This window comes from Equus quagga, chromosome 2 (assembly GCF_021613505.1).
Source record: "Equus quagga isolate Etosha38 chromosome 2, UCLA_HA_Equagga_1.0, whole genome shotgun sequence".
NCBI classification, from domain to species: Eukaryota; Metazoa; Chordata; class Mammalia; order Perissodactyla; family Equidae; genus Equus; species Equus quagga.
Window position 1 is genome coordinate 140,265,704 of NC_060268.1, and position 19,410 is coordinate 140,285,113.

Consider the following 19,410-nt stretch of genomic DNA (forward strand, 5'->3'; position numbering starts at 1 on the left):
TTTTTTTTTTCCTGCCATTTCTTTTTCTCCCCAAAAGCCCCCAGTACATAGTTGTAGATTTTAGTTGTGGGTCCTTCTAGTTGTGGCATGTGAGATGCCGCCTCAGCATGGCCTGATGAACAGTGCCATGTCTGCGCCAAGATTCTGAACTCTGGGCCGCCGAAGCGGAGCCTGCAAACATAACCACCCAGCCACAGGGCTGGACCCTGTAGAATTCCTTCTTTGCCTTAAAACAATAATTTGTCAAGCAACATATCTGAGGTCAAACTGATTTTTGTTGTTGTGGCATTTGTATAGTTGGCACTAAAATTAGATAATTTAACTTCCAGGGAAATTTTCCATGTCCTAATTTAGCTACCACAACAAAACTGGATATAATCTTACAATGCCTTTACATTAAAAAAAAAACAAACAGCAGTTCAGTCAACGTACATGTTTCTCTATTCAAATTTACAGTTAGAGATGGTGTAGTGTGTTTCATGTTTTGTTTACATTTGTTGTCATGTGAAAAAATAATAACATTGTTGCTAGATTTTCCTCTGGAATACTTTTGAAAAAGATTAACATTGTCAGTTGTGGTTACCAGAATTCCTTACCCTGAGGCTTACATCCCTGTAATCACCATGGACATTGTTGACAAATGGCTCTACTTTCACTATCTTGAACTTATAAAATATGTAATTATCTATTTAGGTTTTTTACACATATTTATTTCGTTTTTACACATATTATACATTAACATGTTAAAAACTCAACCTATATCAAAAGTATAAAATAAAATAGCTTTTGCCTGCAAGGTTGGGTGCCACTAAATATATTAAATATTAAAGTTTATTTCATTTTGAAATACTAAAATTGTTTATTCAAAATTCTGAAGAAGTATTTTCATTTTGTTATCAACAATTAAAGGTATTTTTTAAACCAGAGATTTATAAACTTTATGAGTAATGACCACTTTCTGGGAACTTAGATGACCCTCCTCCATAATTCACATAAGTCCATTTATAAGAAATGTTATAAACAAAGTATTCTATTGTATTTTGAAATTGAAGATTTATTTTACTCAAACAGAAAATAAAGTTGTATTCCAACATGCTAGGTACTTTCAAACTTGTTTTATTGAAAACACTCATGTCCTCTTACTGAAAATAAATAAATCCAAGCTCCACATGTTTTTACAATTGTAAATTTTGATTAAAAAGATTTGCAATAAAATTACTTTTTTTGAAGTGAGAAATTGAAATGCAGTAGTTTTTTGGCATGACAAAAACTCATGCTCATGAATTTGTTATATCCAAATTTTTATAATTTCTCTTTTAAATGGCAACATGGGACCAAAATCATGAATTAACAAAAGTTTGTGCAGCATAAGAAATCCAAACTCTATGGGGCCGGCCCAGTGGCGCAGCAGTTAAGTTCATAAGTTCCGCTTCTCAGTGGCCCGGGGTTCGCCGTTTCGGATCCCGGATGAGGACATGGCACCGCTTGGCACACCATGCTGTGGTAGGCGTCCCACATATAAAATAGAGGAAGGTGGGCACGATGTTAGCTCAGGGCCAGGCTTCCTCAGCAAAAACAGGAAGAGTGGCAGTAGTTAGCTCAGAGCTAATCTTCCTCAAAAAAAAAAAAAAAAAGAAATCCAAACTTTGTACTTTTCTTTGCTAGAAGAGATTTATTTTCTTTGTTAAAAAACATTAGAATTTTCCAGTTCCATTTTTATCACATTGTTTTCTTTTTTGGGAAAGACTACATAATGAATGCTGTTAATGCCATACTCTCCAACGTTATTGATATTTTCATCTTAGAATCTGTCATCCAAAAACAGTGAACTTAAGTAGATTGCTTCAAGAATATTGCTAAAATATCATCACTGAGCCCTAAGCTGCAGGAGTACTTTCTCCAGCGTTAGAACATTTGGTAGCCTCTCTTAAGAGTGGCTACTTGGTCATTGTTTATTTTTTTATTTTTTAAACAGAATCCATATTAGAAACTGCCATACGTCAAGTCATTGAAATCCTTCATGTCAAATTCTTCCAAGGGAGGGCTTTTCTGTTATGTCATCCAGTCTATCGATTAATTTCAAATATATTCTTGAAATTAAGTTAATTACTTCAAAAGAGCCTCCAGAAAATCAAGTAATTCCTAGGTGATAGGACTATTATCAGCTTTCTTTTGCTGTTTAAGCCCCTTGACAATGTGGTGGTTTGGAATCCTGGTGCTGCTCTTCACGTCAGTGAGAAAAAAATTTAACATTTCTTCTAAAGTAGTTGGTAGAGGCCATGAGGTCAGCAGAAAACAACATTTCACAGCAACAGGGAACTTAGTTCTTCACCAAAGAAGCAAAACCAGATGAGCTGTCGTACAGAGTGACTCTTCCACTATACACCAGCTTCCACCAAAAATACTCAGTCAAATACTTTCTACCTCCTATTTGAAAATGTTAACTATTTTTGAGGATTTCAAAGGAGGCTCCATGATAGAATGCTTCTTTAGTGAGCTGTTGAAAAACATAGTAATTTCCTTTTTATGAATGCTAAAGGGAAATAGCATTAACTGTTTGCCCTTCCAAGCCATGCTTCAAAATATTGGATGAGCTATCAGCAGTCTTTTAGCAGACATCATCCTTTCTTTACCTCTTGAAAGCTGCTGACGGGTTTGGACATTTCCTGGTGTGTCACGTTATCAATATCTTTCCACTTACGTGGATTTTTATGATGCTTCAAAACTAAGCTTTAGAGATAGGACAAATCCGAGTTTAAGTGTGATTACAGCTGTCAACTTAAAAAGCAAATTCGCTGTTATTTTATTTCAAAATGAGTTTATCCGGGAATACCGAAAGAATTGCAGCTCAGGATGTTCATGCTATGGGAAACCACAGGTAATCCAGCAAACAAAGAAGGGGAGCTGTTTTTATAGAGAAAAAGAGGGAATAGGGAGGAGCTGTTCTAAATGAAAGTCCGTTGGGGGAAAATGGTTCAGAGTGGCAACAGCTTCTCATTGGCTGAGCTGCGGCATTTCTCATTGGCTGTTCTCTTGCGGATGGAGAGAGAAGTCTTTCTTCAGTAGTAAAGTAGTTTATTTCCTGTCCAAGATGCAAGTGTAGCTCTCTTCCTGTTTGGTGCAATTGACTATGTATGGAAGGATGTGAGAGCTGCCTCAACAGGTCTTCCGGACTCCAAGTTAGCTAAGGTTTCTTTCATTTATTTCCACATAACTTTAACAATATATTTTAATTTTAAAAAACTTGCACTGCTTAATTTATTTTCAGGATGCACATATGTAATATGTTCATTCTCCTTCATTGGTCTCATTCCTGCACTGTGAAGGAAATTGCTATTCATGAATTGGATATTTATACCATTACATTTGACATATGAAAGCCAAATTTTTGTGATATTTTTTCCTTTCTCATTTTCCAACTTAAATGAGGTCTGTTTTAAATGAAGATAGATGTCCACATTCCTAATAATAGTGTCGTTTTCTTTAATTCCTATCAAAAGGAAAATAATATATTCATTATAACACAAAACAATAAAAGTATCTTATCTTACAGCACAAAATAACATCCTAAGTTCTATTAGATATGAATCTTTACCTTAACACTATAATATAGTATTTCTTTTTTGTAAAGACAATTTTGAGAATATCAAATAAAATACATTGCCAATATATTCCATTTCAAGCACTGTATTAGCTTCCTAGGTCTGCCATAACAAATCAACACAATCTTAGAGCCTTAAAACAACAGAAATATATTCTTTCTCAGTTATGGAGGTCAGAAGTCTGAAAATGGGTCAGCAGGGCTATGCTTCCTCTGAAAGCTCCAGGCAAGAATCCATCCTTGCCTCTTTTAGCTTCTAGGACTCCAGGCATTCCTTGGCTTCCCACAGCATCACTCCAACCTCTGCCTCCGTCTTCACATGGCATTTCCTGTCTTTCTGTCTGTGTCCTCTTCTTCCATCTCTTATAAGGACACATATCATTGGATTTAGGGACCACCCAGTTAATCCAGGATATTTCAACTCAAGATCCTTAACTTAATTACATCTGCCAAGACCCTTTTTCTAAATAAGGTCATGTTCATATATTCTAAGGGTTAGAACTTGGACATATCTTTTTGGGACCACTGTTCAACTCAATAAATACTTTAAAATAAAACCCTATGGGTCCCATTGTAAGAACCATGATATGGTGGAAAAAATATTTCCCAAAATATGATAGTAATTAAAATTTAAAACATGATGTTGTGCTTATATTACTCACAATGTCTGCTTTTGAAAATAGCTACCCATGTATTTTCACTCATCCAAATATTATCTTCACTTTAAAGGTTCATCTCAGATATTTTCCCAAGAAATCTGAACTCCCTTCCAGGTATAAAGGATTGTGTTCTTATTAACTCAAAAAATCCTATATTTTTTTATTTTTCTTATAACACTGAAAATTTTTTTCTTGTGCCGTAGTGTATTAAATATCTCTTCCTACACTATTTTCTAGTTACCATTTTAACAGTTTACAAAGGAGAAACTAAAGCATTGAAGGGCTCAAAAATTCACCCCAGGTGATGCAGCATGAAATGGGCAGAGTCAGGATTACATTTCAGGTTAGTCAGACACAGATTCTGAGCGTTTAATCATTGCATATGCCAGTACTGGAGACACCTTGGGCTTCAAAGTGTTGTGAAAAGACAATGGACATGGACTTGAAGACTCACTTCTAGTCTTGTCTCTAATGTGTGATCTAGGTGAGGCCACCAAACCTCTCTGTGTCAGCTCCTGCCTTGTTCGTAAAGAAACAAAAACGCTTATTTTTATAATTTTGATGTGTGAATTAAAAGACATCTATTTAAAGTACCTAGTTCAGTATCTAAAAATAAAATATAGATGCAGAATTACTGTAACACGTGAAACTTGATGATGGAGTCCGTTCTGAATGTGGTCCAATATCTTGTCCCTGACATGTACTCAGTAAATGTCTATTGTATAAATGAAGTTTTTTAACTTATTAGTAGCATACGATGATGGATGAGACTCATAGTTCTTGATAAATAGTTCACGTCAGTTTTCCAAGCACTACTTCAGTTGTTTAGGCCAAAGTGGTGGTTAATACAACAGAGGAGAAAAAGCATTTTCATTATTTGCTGGTATCCAAATGTGGTGAATGACTACCGCCTTTGAAAATGTTTATTTAGGATTCAGTTATGAGATTTAAAATATTTTGTTAAATAGGAAGATTTTAAAGGGATTATTTCAACGTAAATTAAATGTAAAAGAAACAAACGAAATTAGTAGCATTTTACCTACTCTAATCCTGCATCCCAATAGCTGATGGTGGCTAGAGAAAAAAGAAAAAACAAACTTCAAGCAACCTGTTATCCCTCTGCAGTAACTATATTACATTTTCTCGATTAATTTTTTGTATTATTTTCCAAATGAATACTTCATACCTTCTCTTTTTCCTCAAACATCCAATGCACCTTTCCCATCCCCAAACTTCCACATACCCTTAGCCTTCTCTCCAGAAATAATGAAGGGACTCAGAATGGCCACTGGAACTCATTCCCTTTTACCAAACTAAAGACATCTTTCTTGCAATTTTGCCCACTCTCTCCTACTTTGCCTGCACTACCCTCTCCCATGGAGTATTCCCATTAGTAACAGTCCTGTCTTTCAATACAGACACACACGCACACAAACATACACATATGCACACACACACACATACACCCCAATTCCTTGACAAACCATCACCACTCTCTTCCTGGACCCACATTTTGCTGCTCACTTATACAGCAAAAAAACACCAAAGAACTGTCTAAACTCTCTATATTTCTTCGAAATATCTATGAATGCTTCTGTTCCCACTGCTCCACTGACACTACTTCTGTTCAGGACACCAGTGACCTCTGTTTTGCCAAATACCCAATGGTCAATATTCAGTTCTTATCTGCCTCGACCTGTCAGCAACACTTGACACATTCACATCTTCTCCTTTTTGAAACCCTTTCTTCACTTGGCTTCAGGGACTCTCTCTCACTCTTTCTCAGTTGCTTTAGCTAGAGCCCCTTTATTTTTCTGATCTCCAAATATTTGCATGTCCCTTTTCTTCTCGCTTTATACTCACTCCATAGATAGTCTATACCAGTTCCATGACTGCCAACTTTGTATCTCTCTTGCCTTCCAAATTCAGTGATATCAATCTGTGGGACATGTTTACTCGGTAGTCTAATAGATATTTCATTCTTTAACTTTACAAGCCAAACTCTGGATTTCTACTCTGAGTCTACTCCTCCTCCAGCATAACATATCCAAGAAGGTGGCACATCTAATTTCCTGGTTTCCCGAGTCAGCTACTTCTCTCATCTCATCTACAACTAATTCTCTCTCATTCATTGTGCTATAGTTAAACTGGACTATTTGCTCTTTCTTAACCATTTCTGGCACGCTCCCAACTCAGAGCCTTTGAAACTGGTATTTCTGCTTCCCAAGGATAAGATTCTTTAAAATGTCACTTGCTTTCTTTGGATCTCAGTGCAATTGTCATTTTATCAAAGAGCTTTTCCTGAATACCTTAAATAGCTAGCAACCCTCTCCCTACACCAACCTTCTTTCTCTTCCCTTACATCTATCTTCAAGTAGTAACACTACTTACATTATATTTGTATATTTTGTCTTTTCTCACAAAAATACAACCCCCATAAAGTCCTTGTTACATAATGTTTTTCAAACAAGGTTGAAAGAGGCTAAAAAAAGACAAATATGTCTGACTATTGTATTTTTAATACTTAATATAAGGAGGAATGCATCTCAGTATGAGATGGTAAGTCAACACTCCAGGTTTGTTTTCATAAGTTGTAGAATTTCATTGTAGAAGGGAGGAAAAATAAGCTTAAACAGTGACACTGAAGAGTGTCTCTGCAGACACACTGCTGAATTGTTGGTCTTTCATTTCTGTTTGGTTAGAAGCTCCTCTTTATTTTCATTCATCTCCTACCACTACATTTGCCACACAATACAAGAGAAATAGAGAACTCATCACTATTGTCCTTGGGGAGAAAACCTAACTTGCTTTCAAAAGGGAGCAAAACGTATAAAGAAGTGAATATATTTCATCAAAGTTCAATAACATATGTTTTGATTAGGTATATTTTATCTTGGCAGTTTAACATACATCTTTTAATATATCATGTTCACAAATAAACACATACACAGTGATCTTAGAAAAATGTTCTCAATCCGTCAAGTATGTGTTTCCCTCAAGAATTAAAATTATACTCAAATTCAGAAGTTTACAAGTTTCTAGAAAATGATTGTCTTAAAATTTGTTTTTAAGAAACTAACAATACTTTTTAAAAATAAGCAACAGGGATTCATTTCAATTTGCAGTAGTATTTTGCTTCTATGCAAAAGTTTAAATAAAACTTTCCTTATCAAGCTGAGTATTTTCATTCTCTTATTAGATTTTTGTTCATTCTATAAACAAATCATTATTGCCAGACTCTTACCTCCTCTGTGATTACTGTTGCTTAAGAAAGCTTCATTCAGAAAGAAATTACCAGAAAATTATAGACATCAGCCACACTTAAAGTTGTTCAACATGACAGTTAGAATAGCTTTTTCCCTCCATGTATTACTTGACTGGTAGAAGATAGTGCAGGACTCAATTTTAGTTCTCACTCAAAGCATTAAAATTAGTCTATTGCTCATATATTTTCAAGAAAAGTGATATTTTAGAAGCTAATCTCTATACACAGTATTTCCCATTTTAATTAACAATGCCTCATAAAACAGTATGCTTTGCTAGTGCTTTTGTTTGTCTAAATCCTCTTTTGGTAAGCATCATGACATACAAGCGATTTTTTTCTCTTGAATACAGTAAACTCCAGAGAAAATTTCTAAGATTATTCTAACAAATTCCACTATATCATATATTTTACTATCTATATATATTTTGAAATTCACATTTATGACAAAAGTTGTACCAAATGTTTCTACAATTCTAACTATGTCATCAGGGCTTCATTGTTCTATTCAATCTTATATCGGCACTGTTTCCTGCCATATTTAGATATTATTTTACTTTTAAAAAGTTATATTTTCTCCAAATATAATACTATATAGGCCTTCTCCTTTCTTTTTTTTTTTATTTTGGTGAGGAAGATTCACCCTGAGCCAACATCTGTTGCCAATCGTCCTCTCTTTTTGCTTGAGGAAGATTTGCCCTGAGCTAACATCTGTGCCAGTACTCCTCCATTTTGTATTTGGGGTGCCTCCACAGCGTGGCTGATGAGTGGAGTAGGTCTGCGTCCAGATCTGAACCTGTGAACCTGGGCCGCTGAAGCGGAGCAGGTGGAAGTTTAATGACTAGGCCATGTGCTGGTCCCTCCTTTCATCTTTATAATCACCTGCAAGATAACTTTCAAGGTGGTTTTAATAACATTCTGAAAGTCATTTAGAAAGGCTTCCTTTGAGTCCAATTTATTGAAAAATAGAAAAACCTACAGGGAACAAGTCTTAATGATTGCAATCATTTACTTCTTTTTCATTCTCTTTTTGTTGTTGTTTAATAAGTGGGGGAGCAATATGCATAACTTTACAATTAAGTATCGCTTTCATTGGAAGGTGAGATGCCATTTGTATTGATGCTCACAAAATGGTAAGCAGAAAACACCAAAAGCTAGTTTAAAAGGTTGTCTAGAATCATCCATAAATCCTAAAAATTATAGAAAAAGCATAGGTAAATGTCATCTGTATGAGTTTAACCTGGAATTTTGTATGATTTTTAAAACTGCTCACGTGATTACAAAATGATAGCATAAATTGACACGAGACAAGAACAACATCTTCACTATGATGACTGTGCCCTAAAGGCACACTTACTTTGATACAGTAGCCGTGCAGCCAAGAAAATGTTTGTGAATATATATGTATGTGTGTATTATATGTGTATTAGTTATTAAAGTAACTACATGGCATTTCTGAAAATTTCATTTGAGAAAATTCTGACAATAACAGTCCTAAAGTTTCCGCCTAGGAGCCTGGGCAAACTGGTGCACCCTAAACTGTTATAATTCTCAAAGAATTTGACTATGAAAAGAGGTTTTGTGGGACATGATGATAGTACTGTTGCCCTAACTATATAGAGACAGCTGTGATTATGTAACTGGCATCCATGACAGACTCTCAAACCTGAGGTTTCAGACTTGCACCACGGGCTGGACAGCAGAAGCAGTTATGGTTTCTTTGGCCAACACTGTATGTTAAAAATAGTTTAACTTAAATAATTTATTGTTGCAAAATTCACGTTAAAATCTAGACATTCTGCTTTATCTAAAATATTGGAAGACCGAAAAAAAAGGAAATATTTGTCCTTCCTCAAAGAAGCTAGTATCAATTTAAATTCAGCAGTCTCCAGCTCTCCATTTTCTCTCTGCCAGTTTCGCTTATTTACAATATCTTCCCAAACCTCATAGTTCTATTTGTTTGTGATCCCTTCTTTAAACAACTGTGCTTACTTATATTAAATAATGCATGTGACCTAATACACACATAAACACACACACATCTTCTTTGCCCAATTTCTCTTTTCTACACCTTAACGTTCATTTTCATCCCACCACAATTATATCTTATCATTTTTTAATCTTCATACAGCCGCTGTTTACAAGCTATTAGCAAAATATACTTTTGAAATGCATGACATTGCTGGATATAGACAGAGGTATGGAATTTGTTTCTTCTTCGAGTCTTCCTTTCACTCTACCGTTATCATTATTAAAATTGCAACTTCAAAGTCATCCATAATATCTGATTTCATCTTTGCCCATGGGGATCACATTAATAAGTTTCTAATCTTAAGACTTCTACTTCCTTTCATCCACAAAAATTCCTGATTCTGATTTATTCACCCATGTCTGAAAGGGGAAAGTGGGAGAAAAAAAAGTCCAGCTATTAATTTGCATGAAAGTTAGCACTTTTAATGATATTTTTTCTAAGAGAAATAGCTTGCTAAATCATGTGAAATAGGGGACTTTTCATAGTTTTGAAAGTTACATTGCATGCTTTATAATTAGTAATTAAAAACTTGAACCTTTAAACTTCTGCAATAATTTTTGAGGGGAAAGCACGACTTTATAAAATGATTATTGCTTAATTGGACAAGAATGCTAATTAAGTAGGAAAAAGCCCTATAATTTATATTCCCATGCATGCTTTGTTCAAGCCTTTGCTTTTGTTTTCCAAAAATTCTTCTTAAAGAAGGTACTTGTCACTTTCCATTACTTTTTCCATGTCAACAAAAATGTTAAAATAGTACTATCTGGCTTTTGTTCACTTTTTAAATTGATTTTTCTATGAAGACCCATATCAAAAATAGACATTAATATAGGTTACAGAAGGCTCTGCTAATATCAGCATACTCAGACATCGGGGGAATTTGTTCACTTTATTACTCAAAAAGCCTAACCTGCATGAGTAAAAGAAAATTATTTAAATCATGTTTGCCCCTTAAAAGTAAAGACTCTGATCATTGTACTAAGTTACCACTATTAGATAGAGCAGAATTTTAAAATTACGGTGCTAGCTATCTTTTATAAGGAATGCTCTAAGATCAGCCAATGTTCCTTTATGTTTATCTGTCCTGCAAATATTAAGCAAGCCTGCTAGAGGATTTAAACAGAGGATAGAAGTGAAGTAATGACAACATTCCGTAGCACTTAGTTTGCCTGTTACTCATCTTTCCCCTCTCGAATCCATTCTACAGATCTCTACCAAGAAAATCTACATATCATCCTCTTCATGCATCTTCTTTTCTAAACATCTCAAAGGGTCACTATTGCTATTGAAAAGAACCCCACTTCATTAGCCTAGATTTTCCAGTCCCATATGATTTGTTTATTAATATGTGCTTTCAAAGTTGTCACTTGCTCGTCCACTATGTAGACTCTATTTCCAGGTAATCTTTTCTTAAGATTCTTTTTCCTCTGTTTTTTAACCTTATTCGTCCTACTTGAGTGGTTTTGCCTCCTTCCTTTTTCCCACCTAGATCTTATTCAAACTTGGATGCCCTGTGGAAGTTCCATTATATTCTTGAAATAATTTTTGGCATTCCAGTTGTCAGCTGACACTTGCATCCATACTACTACTGAAGAACCATCTTTACTCTTTTCCTATACTACATACTATTGTTTATTATGTTTTGACTTGTATATCTTTTATTCTCCAAGCTAGTAATTCTTAAACAGTTGTCAATTTTTTTAAAAATCTGCCGCAGTGACTTGATGACCGTTAAAGAATTTACAATGTATGGGTTGATTGAAAATACAATATTGTTTTCTCTTTACAGTCTTTTCATAGCCATAATTTAATTTGTATTCATTTTATCATCAACATAAATATTCAAAACTTTACATTCTCAATTCAGTGCTATAATTTGCAAACATCCAAATATTTAAAATATTTTATATCTTATCTCTCTTGTCAGCTCTTTCAGCCACATATAAATTAGATATATTTTGATATAAAATTTTCCTATGATTATTTTTCTAGTTTCTAGAGAAATTGCTGCTTACCAGAACTTCTGTATAATAAAATAAAACTCAGCATTACGTTAAAATGCAGCCTCTTTAGGAAAGATCACAATGACTTTGATGGGTTTGTAGTGTAAATGAAGGCCCTACATGGCCCTTACATAATTAGTTATTTTTCTAAGTCAAATAGCTCATCTTCATACTTTTGCCATTTGAGAAGATCGAACACTTCCTTAATCATATAAGTCTATAAGATACAAGCAAAAAGCTTAAAATAATTGTGTCAAAACAAAGCTTTGACATATTTCTAAAAAACACTTTCCTATCTGTATGTCTTTCCCTGTTAAACTATTATTTGTGTTGCTATTTTTGAGATAATACTTTTGCATATATCCAAGACTATAAATTTCACTTATAATTCCTTGGTATAAATAAGAAAAGCACAAAGTGAAATTAAACAGAACAATCTACCATTTGTTTATCAAAATTAGTAAAATATGTCTAACGATGTTAATAATAGTAATATCTATTATACTCAAAATATTCATCTTTAACAGTATTTTTATTAGTATCAAACATACAGATTTAGTTCTTAACAGAATTTTTCAATTTTAAAATATGATAAATGAAGTAGTTCCATTTCAATGTGCCAGGGATCTTACCTAAAAAATCCTGCAAAAACAATACAAAATAAAATGAGGATATGGAGTAGTTTCTGTACATACACTGACATGGTATGCAACTTTATGATCCCTGGTTAGCATTCGTATAATGTGAACTATAAATAAAGCCTAGAAAAGGCGCAACTTCTAAGCCCATTATTATAAGAAGGGGGGCAACTGAAGATGAACTTAGTTTCACTGATTCTACTTATACCTCATTTAGCAAATTATTTAAAACATATTTTCTAATCCATGCACATTAAATAAAAGTTATAAATAAAATTTATATAGTAGATATTGAAGCTACATAGTAAACAAACATTTTATTAATTAGAAGTCCTGTTTCCCAATCAGTGTTTACTCTAGCCTCTATTATAACATTTTAGTATTTAAGTAAATATTAAGTGATGTTTCCTATTATCACCAACTATATGTAATAAAAATGGCATGCTTTATTAAATGACTTTCCATGGTCTTAATGCAGGCAGGTTTGGAAGAACAAATGAAAAATTTAAAAACTACCGTTTGACATGTCATTCAACACTTGTAATTTTTTCTTAAAATTAGAACTGTCATAAACTTTCATCCTAAATCTATCACTTACTTAAAAAGTTATTATTTAAAAACCATATTTCTTACCAAGCTTTAGCAATTGCAAATCAAGTAAAGTAATATGACTGAATTCTAGGACAGATTTTTTCAATTAAGGAAAAATAAAGAGATTTATCAGGAAAAATGAATTTTGTGTGTAACTGATCATATATAAAATAATTAAATCTTAGTGTTTCCATTTATTTTCAAACTGCAATTTATAGTGCAGAGTGCAATTTTCTAAATATTAAGAATTATTGTAATTTCTGTAATTTCCAACTTTATTTTAGTACATAATTGCACATAGCAAACAGATTTCCAATTTTACTTATCTAAATAAAATATTAGTGCTTTGTTTTTTAAAAGCAAATTGGAACATCATTCAAGTTTCCATAGTCTAAAACACAAGAGTAATTTGTGTGTATTGTCTAACTTTTTAGTTATGGCGTATAGCAGTTCTTTGTAACTCTAGCATTAAGGAACATATTTGTGCTTCCTACTTTTATTTTATACCTGTAAATTGGTTTATATTATCATTACTGAAATTGTTATTATGCTAGTAATATAAATACAATTAAAATATATTTTACTCTAAAAGGTTTGGCAGTTAAGGATATAGTTATATCATTCTGGTTAATTTGTTTTGTAAACAATCTTCTTAAAAGAACTTAATTCAAGATCCAAGAAATAGAATAAGGTAGTTAAAATTGACTATTTGGGGCCTTTTATTCTTTAGTGATCTTATCACTTACAAGTAACTCCAGGAAAACAGTGTTTGTGCATGAGACTTCCATGTATACCTCACCACAGGCACCACTTATAGAATTTTTAATTGTTGTACCACAGTGCTGGAGGTTGTGTTGTTCATACACTTATTTCATTGAAACTACAATTGGTCTGTGCAAGATGACTTTCTTCTTTGTTGCGTGTATATTTCCCGCTTCAATTGTGTTTAATACTTCCATTCGCATCCTCAATCCCAGAAGCAACCATCATCTAAAGATTTAGAACAAACACTGAACTGATTGACATTTTGCATACATACATTTTTCATTAGATCCTTCTGTGTATTAATTTCTATTGCTAGATACGAATTGCTTCAAACAACTCACGTGGATCATTTCATAGTTTCCATGCATCAGGAGTCTGGCCACAACTTACCTGTGTCCTCTGCTTAGTGTCTTCCAAGGCTGCGATCAAGTGCCTGCTGATCTGCATTCTCATCTATAGCATTAATTGGGAAGAATCCCTTATAAAGCTCATTTAGATAGCTGGCGGAATGCACTTGCTTTTGGTTGTATGACTGAGGGCTGTTGTCTGGAGGCCACTCTCAGGTACAAGTAGTTACCTGTCATATGTCCCTCTCCATAGGCAGTTCTCAACATAAATATTTGCATCTTCAAGCTCAGATGGAAAATGTCTCTTTTTCCAATGTGCTAAGAGTGAGTCTTAAACAACTTAACTGAATCAGGGGATGGCATCTCATTACCTTCACCATATTCTATTAGTTATAGGGAAGTCGCAGATTCCACCTGCATACTATAGGAGGGGATTATAAAAGCGTGCAATTCATTGTGGGCCACTTTAGGGTGTGACTCTCATACCCCATTAGACTGGAAACTCCACATGGACCATTATTTATTTATGTATTCATTCATTCATTCATTCATTCATTCATTCATTATTCATTCATTCAGTTTTTTTCTCACATGTCTGTAGTTTCTGCATCTTATAAATTATACTGTCCAGAATCAGCATTCAATAAACAGGTACACAGTAAAACTTGAAAATGAATATTCTTCAGTGCTCCTATGATTTTTTTTTGTCATTCAGGTTTTCATCTGTTAACTACAGCAGAATAAAATGGATTTTATTATCCTAATTTTAACAAAAGTCTCACAAGTTCTCACTAGTTTACCATTTATATGGCAAAGAAGTGCAGAGCTAGGAATGCGCCATGAGTCTCTCTCATCACAAAGTCAGGACTTTTTACTATAATACATCAAAAAAGTCACTTGCGGGGCCAGCCCGGTGGCATAGCAGTTAAGTGTGGACGTTCCTCTTTGGTGGCCCAGGGATCGCCAGTTCGGATCCTGGGTGCAGATATGGCACCTCTTGGGAAAAGCCATGCTGTGGTAGGCGTCCCACATATAAAATAGAGGAAGATGGGCATGGATGTTAGCTCAGGGCCAGTCTTCCTTAGCAAAAAGAGGAGGATTGGGAGTAGTTAGCTCAGGGCTAATCTGCCTTAAAAAAAAGAAAGAAAAAAGAAAAGTCACTGGCGTTTTCACACTTTCAACTTCAATCTCTCTTGACTGTCTTAATACTTTGATTTTTTGTTAATGGATTTACTCTAAGAGAAAAATAATTTATTCATTAATCTATTTGTGTTTCTTGAAATGTTTAACCCTCATCAAACAATAATATTAGTCATAATCTGCTTCCTATGCCAGAAATATTACACAGAACTCTCCTTCAGGCTTCCTTTTAAAACCATGCATACACTTTCCTGAGCTTTCAAATATAGTTTTAAATTTACTTGGTTATATTTTTATGTTAAGCACCCCACAGAGAAAATAATGCTTGAGCTTTTTCTATTTCAGAGTGCTGGCTCCTTTCAAACTAAGCTTTTTCTTGTTATTTTTCCAAGAAATTGTGAGAAATATCTTTATGTTTAAGACTAGCTTTTAGATTATAGTTCAGAAAACATGGATTCATTGGAAATCCCTTAAAATTGGAAATTAAAATTCATTGCTTCCCTAATTTAGAATCATTTTCCTAAAGTACTTTGAAATGATATGTTATGGCAAATATGAAATATGGTACTTGCTCAATAGCAAAGTCATTGCAAGGAAACTAAACTGATTTATTTCTGCAGTAGAAGCAGAGAGTCTGACGTGTACTCAATATCATGCAATAAATTCTTATTGAGTAAATGCATGTATAAACACTAGAAAGAGTATGCAATAAGATAGTAATAGTGGACATACATATTGAAATCCACTCTCTTTTTAAAATTTTGATTTATGCACATTTTATTAAGCCAACTAGTATGACTAGCTTATTATTATAAAATAATGGTTTATACTTGTATTGATTAAATTAAAAATTGAACTTTTTCTAGTAGGATACAATCTATAAATGTAAATAGGCTAATTACATTTGTCAGTAATTTGTTTTCTTGGTGAGGAGTATTACCCAAAAAGAAAACCAATATCTCTTCCTCCTTTATTAGAGTTTTATGATTAAAACTACCATTTAAAAAAGGATAGACCCTTGCTGTCATGTTGTTACTGATTGAATTTTCTAAAGGTGCACCAAAGTTTGTAGAAGAATGTCCAAACTTGGACTTTCCTTATGTATATCATGTGGTTTCAGGAAATAATGTATTTTGAGTTAAATCAGTCTCGTTTAATGTTTACAACTATTGAGTATATAATTAAAATGTTTAAAACTGAAATTCAGCACATTGTCTATAAATAATTGCAGTGACGGCAAGATTAGTTCCTATGGATTTCTTCTCTTCCTCATTTTGAAATTATTTTCATCAGCTTTCTTTGATTCTACCACATTGAGAATGTATGTGTATATATATATATATATATATATATGCATATATATATATAGTGAGAGTGTGTGTATGTGTGTTTATATATATGTATATATACGGAGAGAGAGCAAGAGCACAAATAAATATACATTTTAAAGTGGACAGCCAAGGTATACTCAGACGTTGTGGCATGTCAACAAGCTGTAAGCTCCAGCAAAGATCAGATAAGCCTGATTTGTCTGGGCCAGGCTGGTGAGGAGCCTTAGATCTCACAGTGCCCAGTGAAAACATAGGTTAATTTACTGCCCTTGCCTGGAATTAGCTACAGTCTGGCCATTTCTGTCCTTGAAGCAGAATCCAGCTCATGACTGAAAGAAAATATAAATGAGAGATAATATCATTATTTGTATATGGATAGTATAAATTTCAATAAAATATCAATGCATTTCTGTACATAGATTTTATGTGTAAAAATGTGATATAAAGTTATATAAATATATTTTACTATATTTTATATTACACAAAATATGATATACTTTGTATTACATAGAAACATATTTCATTATATCTTCTATATTATATGAGTATATTTTATAAATATATCATATGTAAGTATGTAATATAAAAGTATAAACAAATATATTTTAGAGATATTTAATACAAATTACATATAAATTATAATAATGGAAAAAGTATAAAGTAATCTAGAAAGAGGGAATACATCTGAAAGAATCTCTGAAATTTATTTCTTGAAGTTCATATTACAGAGAAAGAAAGAAGCAAAAGAAGATTCATCCAGTCATGCATGTGAGTGATAACGATTCTCTGGAGCAATGAAAATCTTGACGGTTCCCACCATGGTGAGGTGGAGGAGAGCTTTCCAACCAGTCAGTTAAGGAAATTCATATTTGGTGTGGGGAGATGTGGTGACTCTGGAAAGCCTCGTGTTTTCAATCTGATAGCTGAGGCTGCTTTGAAGGAAGTTTGCTTTATTCTAGCATGTAGACAGGATATATTTCTTGTAAGGAATACTGAACTGTGACAGGTTTCATTTTTATAGCTCTATCTAGATGCTGTCAGAGATAGGAGGCACCAGAGTTTGAGTGAACAGACTGTTGAAGGGCAGATGCATGTGTCCAAGTCCCGCTTCATGGAGAGATCCCAGCTTCCTGCCTGACACGGTATTGATAGGGGATTTCTCATCACACTATTGGCAGCGGGCTCCAAACTTTGATATATCAAGGAAATTAGTGGTTTTTCACATAGCAGTCAGAGACAGAAGCTAAAAAGATAGTTGACATTGTCAAAAATATTTCAGTGGGAAAACCACTGTGATGTCAACTGTGGCTGCTTTTGTCATCTGCCACCGCAACCAACCCCGATGCAGCGATCAGAGATAAACATGTAAAGGGCAGAGCTTTGTGCATTGCCAGCCTTGAAATTTATGCTGCTTGAAAGTAAAACGTGGTGAAAAACCTTTTTTCTCCTTCCAAGAGATGAACAGCAATCTGTACTCAGGGCAGTAGATACTATCAAGGGTGCTTTCAGCCAGGGCTGTTGGAATAAGTACTCTTTCCTTGTAAAGTTCTCCTTCAGTTACATTATCAGAAAACATTCTGGTTTCTTCATATAATCTTACTTCATTTTCTCAACGACAATCAAGTGTAAAGTGACAGTATAAAATTTTTAAAATGCAAACTGATATTTTCATGTTACTTACCTTTTAACATGTTATGTAACTTGTTTATGCGTAGTGTTTGTCTATCTTCATGTTGAATGTAGGATTCTTGAGGGCAGAGATATGAGTGGGCTTTTTACATTGATATTTTCCAACTACCTGGATGAGTGAGTGGTACTTCATAGACTCTCCATGAATGCTTGTTGAACAAATGAATTTCTAAGAGCATGGAATGCCATGGAAATGAATGTGAGCTTTATCTTGTGGGGGATACAAATGATGTGAAATTCATACTTGGTATATTGCATCTTGAATAATTGTGGTAAAATATTCTTAAGCCTACAGAAAACGCCTTGTAAATTTCATGAAACTCAAGCCACTTACATGTACTACTGTAACGTAACTGGGAAAGCTGTTTTCTTTCCCAATATTTTTGACAAGACAATACTATTCCCAAATCACTATTGCAAAACCATATCTTTATTAGCTATACCAGAGTGTTGAATATGCCAATTAAATTATCACCTGAAAAGCAAGTGCAATGAACTTACTGATGGGTCAGTTACATTCCTTTTAAGAACTAGGCATGCTTTAGATTGCCATAGCATAATATTATTGGCCAAGGAGATCTGGGGGGAAAATTTGTACTCAGAGAACAATGGCAGAGTTTGATATGGAATTTATTATAAAGGTACAACATTGGAGGTGTTGTTTGAAATGCCTTTCATTTACCTACAATCATTTAAGAAGATTTGGGGTTCCATCTCCCATAAGAACTTTGTCTGTAATTCTAGAGATTGTAAAACTAGTAATGAAAATTGTTGCTTGTCTAAAGTGTTCTATCTGTTCCAACTTATTTGATGACAGAAGTACCACTGGAAAGTAGACTGTCATCTGAGTGGCACAATAAGTCTATTGAACATGCTGGTCCTTAGTCTTTTGACTGGAGAATCCTAGCATCTTTCCAGGAGGTATCTTCTCACTATGTCTTTATTTAGAAGGCAGGATTTTCTTAAGTCAGTATGTGCTCTATGTTTTGGGGTATCAGGTTGATGTGGTGAGTCATAACTTTCGTTCAGGTTGCTATAAATATTGAGCCCATTAAAATTATTAAGATTGCAAGGCTGGCCCGGTGGCGCAGTGGTTAAGTTCTCACATTCTGCATCTCAGCGGCCTGGGGTTCGCCAGTTCGGATCCCGGGTGCGGACATGGCACCACTTGGCATGCCATACTGTGGTAGGCGTCCCCCATATAAAGTAGAGGAAGGTGTTAGCTCAGGGCCAGGCTTCCTCAGCAAAAAGAGGAGGACTGCCAGTAGTTAGCTCAGGGCTAGTCTTCTTAGGAAAAAGAAAAAAAGAGAAAATGATTAAAATTGCTTTGGAAATAATGCAGACAAATTGAA

At 34.1% G+C, this 19,410-nt stretch overlaps 1 protein-coding gene across 1 annotated transcript in view; it reads left to right on the forward strand.

The window, feature by feature from the left end:
• Positions 1–19,410, forward strand: part of PCDH15 (protocadherin related 15) — an 874,042-nt gene that overhangs the window by 104,838 nt on the left and 749,794 nt on the right. The window lies entirely within an intron of this gene.